At 41.5% G+C, this 4,197-nt stretch overlaps 1 pseudogene; it reads left to right on the top strand.

The window, feature by feature from the left end:
* Nucleotides 1-1,067: 1,067 nt before the first annotated feature.
* LOC141492225 (proline-rich protein PRCC pseudogene) lies at nt 1,068-3,249 on the top strand (annotated as a pseudogene).
* Nucleotides 3,250-4,197: the final 948 nt, after the last annotated feature.

Below are 4,197 nucleotides of genomic sequence, written 5' to 3'. Positions count from 1 at the left end.
CTTCTCTTTTTATTTCTAGAAATATATGCTAAGAATATTTTAAGTATTGGCAGGAATATCTTAAAAGCAAATAAAAAATGGTGTTCATTTGTTTAAAAACCATCCTTAAGATTCCATTATCATTGTTTTGGATTATGTGTAGGTGTACCTCTGATAAAAAGCAATTAAAAATATTTTTACCTAGCATCTCTCAGAACTGCAGTGTCCTCCAGTACACTAGTGCTATAACTATCATTAAGGAATACTCTTCTGCTGATACCTCATGGCAATTCCCTCTATTTCAATCAATCAACAACTATGCTAATTTGGGAAAATAAAATGTTTGAAATAATTCCATTTGGGCAATAAGTTTGTATCTCCATGTAATAAACAATCATACAGGTAATTATAATGAGAATAAACAAAAATTAATGGAAATGATCATAAACAAAATAGTGTTTAGAAGAAAGGTACCAGCAATTAAACTGTGGTGATTAAAAAAGTTTAAATAAATATTATTTCTGTGTAATTTAATCATTTTATTAATAAGACCAATATATTAATTCACCAAAGAAATGGTCATTAACTTTCTCTATTAGACCAATGAGAATCATGGTGGTGGGCTTATATTTTCTTTTAGAAGGAGAGTAGCAATCAAATCAGCTAACTTAAAGAATATTATAATGAGGGCGTTAGAGTGACATGATGTCAATCCGGTACAGAAAAGATTATCTCTATACCTAGAGCACTCCCAGTCTTGGACAATCTACTCAAGGAATGTATTTCATTCCCTCCATAGCCATTCCTATGCCTTATAACCTTTTTAAATAAATTTTTATTTTGTTTCAACCCATGCTTTCATGAGTCTGAATAATGATTCCTCATAGACAGAAGCAAACCCAAGTAGCCAGTGGCTACATCTAAGGCAAGCCAACTAGGAAACTCTATACAGACTGGGAAATTGGATGATCTCCATTAGTGAGAAGCAACACCTCCTGTTTTTTAGATCCTAAATTTTAGAAAAATAGGAAAATTGTTGGACCTCTAGTCCACCTTCTGGTTTGTGTGGAGTCTACTAAGCTGAATCCATGTGGTATTTGGCAGTAGCCCTGGTGTGGGCCTGCCCTGTTCAGACTGACCCGGGGAATGGCAGTTGTAAAGTGTGTTGGGTTTATACCCCATTGAGAGTGAGGGTTGTTAAGAAAGGCCTTAGGAAGTATATCCAATTGACCTGTTTGCCTGCCTATAAATTGATGAGAAATAAAATATGGGGGGTGGGATCCAGCACTAATACTCCTCCCTCCTCCCCCAGATGTGTGTTTGCTCTTTGAAAGGAATTAGGTTTGGCAAAAGCAAAACATCTGAGTTCTTGGAAATTACCCTTGGGGGTGGTTCTCTCTCTCTCTCTCTCTCTCTCTCTCTCTCTCTCTCTCTCTGAAATGCTCTGTCTCACTCTCTGCTGCCCCTACCCTCTACAGAGGGAGGGGGAAGGGAGAAGGAAATCTTCCTTTTTAGAACTTGGAAACTCAAACCTTTGTCTCAGATGGAATGCATCCTTCACTGCAGGAAGGGTAAGAACTCCAGAAACTTGTTTTAGAAAACAGTGGACCCCCATGCCTTCTTCCTGGCTTGAGGAAGGGGGGGTTGGCAATGACCATGTTTTTCATAGGCTACAGGTGTTTATCAATTCCAAGTCCCATTTTGCTGGGCTGAGAAAACTCCACCCTTGGGAGGGGGAAGGGGAAATGTCCAACTTAAGAATGCATTAGACTCCTGGGGCCTGTGTGGAGTTGCTCTGTTTTGGGAGTCCAAGCTAAGAGGGAGGCTTTGATATAGTGGAAACACAACCATGCATGGGTTAGGTTTGGGAGAGCAGAACAGGTGGATTCTCCTGATTGCTGTCCCACCTTGCCTTGCGGTGGGGCTGCTAGGTATCTTTGCCTCCCTGCCCTCACCCCCATGCACAGCTGCTGCCCTTTGCTTTCCTCCCTCCAATGTTGCTACCTCCACAGGTTCAAGACTTCCAGCTGCAACCTCCACCCTGCTGCCCTTTGACCTAGGTGGCCTCCACACACCCCTGGATCTCAGTCTGGCCAAGGTTGAGGGGGCAGGTAGGGCTGTCCCCTGCTGTAGACCCCAGGCCTCAACCTAACCCCCCACACACATCAGTGTTGCCAGCCTGTCTGAGACTCCCTAAGCCAAAGAAGGGGGCTATGGAGCCGGTGCTGATTGCAACTTCTGAACTGTACCTGGAAGATTCAGATTCAGAGGAAGATGAACCTAAAAAGAAGAAAACTGTTCTTCAGTAATATGGTAAAGGGACAGGATTATCAGCTTTGGTTCCCCAACCCAAAAACCTGACCACAAAAGAGCCTAACCAATTGCTCCTGCCCTATGTTTTCTCCAAAAACCCACTTATGGCTCTGCTGATAGCAAGCTCTTCAAACCAACCCCCAAGACCAGATCTGCTTCTTCTACTTCCTCCTCTGTCCCTGCTGTGGGTGCCACAAGCACTACCTCATCACCCTTAGCCATCAAATCAGCTGCCAAGAGTAGCTGACCTATAGGTAACAAAACAGATCACACAAGAATAGGATGACAGTGAAGGGGAAGTAGCGCCTGAGAACTACTTCTCTCTTCCAGACAAGGCTGAGCCTCCTGGAGCTGAGCCATACCCTTACCCTGTAGATGATGCTTCTGAAGAGCACCCCCAGGCACAGAGCCAGATCCCACCTTCCAGGACAATGCAGCCAATGCTCCCCTTGAATTCAAGATGGTGACTGGCTCAAGTGGGGCTCCTTGGGTGCCTAAGCCTGGGAAAGACTACAGAAGTCAGCCCTACAAGCAGTTGCCTACATATGGTGATGCTAATGTCATTTAAAATCAGGATTATTACAGTAGTGTTTACTACCCTGAGTGTGATCCAAACTGAGGTCGCCACAGGAGATTACTTCAGATGCTTCCTTCATTGATGATGAAGTGTTCCAGTGACTTCAGGGCAAGAGGAACCAGGGAAGGGAGGAGATTACCTTTGTGGAGATCAAAGGGGATGACCAGCTAAGTGGGGCCCAGCAGTAGATGACCAAATCCTTGAGAGAAGAAAAAACCATGAAGTCATTCAGCATGAAGGAAGGTGAGAAGCCAGGGCCAGCAGAGACGAAAATACCAAATCACTTTCACCAGGCTAAAGAACCAGAGTTGGAGCTGAAGAACACCTGGTCAGAAAATAAATTCAGCCACTGGCAGACCCAAGCCAAATATGGATTCTAACCTTCTGGAACTGATTTCCTAATGGATCTCATCTTTCCCTTTACCCAGTACCAGATGACCTGGTCTTACCTTTCCTGGCTAACACCTTTGGGAGCCCCAGCAGCTCCAAGTCCAGTACCTTCTTTGCTAGGGCCTCAGCCATCACTTCTTTAAGAAGGATCACATTGGATTTCATTTTATTAATAAAACTTGGAAAATGCAGCTTCTATATCTCTTGGGGCCAATAAAGACTCCTAAGAGAGACTCTAGAAACAACTGTTGAATTCTAGATTGGGAATTGGCTCCCTAATAGAATGAGATGGCTGAATAAATTCTGAATTTTGTTTTTGTTTTTGATTCTTTTGTTTTTGCTTTTTAAAGAAAAACAAAAATGTCTGTTGAAATAAAACATCCATCCATCCATCCTGACGGGGGTGGGGTGGGGGTGGGAAAGTAAGGATTTAGAAAAAAGGGAAAAACTTGAGATTTCCCAAATACTTTGGTTTAGTATAGTAATTTCTCTCAGTGTTTATCAGGAAGAGCTTCTTAGAGAACTATATTGTATTTGAACTGTTTTTTTGAAGGAAGAAGTTTATATTAAGAAATAAAAACTTAGGGTATTCCAAAAAGAGAAATATACTAATCAAAAGGCACAAAGAATTAAAAAAGCTAGATTGTTTTTTCCATGTATTTTGATTTCTTCTCAATTGAATTAAAATGAAAACTATGGTAGAAAGAATGAGAAATGGAAATAATAGCTTAATACACAAAAAACAGAACTTGGTCCATGCCACAAACTCCCTGCATATTCAAATGAACCAAATAGAAGCCAAAGACTGCTTGAGTCAAAAAGATATTTTAAAATAAAGTACTACATATCTCATTACCACAAAAATGACTGGATTGGAAAACAGAAAAAAATAGAATCAATAAGATATCTGAATGTCATGAACAAAATAAAATCTAAGC

This window comes from Macrotis lagotis, chromosome 6, assembly GCF_037893015.1.
Source record: "Macrotis lagotis isolate mMagLag1 chromosome 6, bilby.v1.9.chrom.fasta, whole genome shotgun sequence".
Lineage (NCBI taxonomy): Eukaryota > Metazoa > Chordata > Mammalia > Peramelemorphia > Peramelidae > Macrotis > Macrotis lagotis.
Note: the sequence above shows the minus strand (reverse complement) of the source record. Positions and strands in the feature narration are given on the sequence as shown.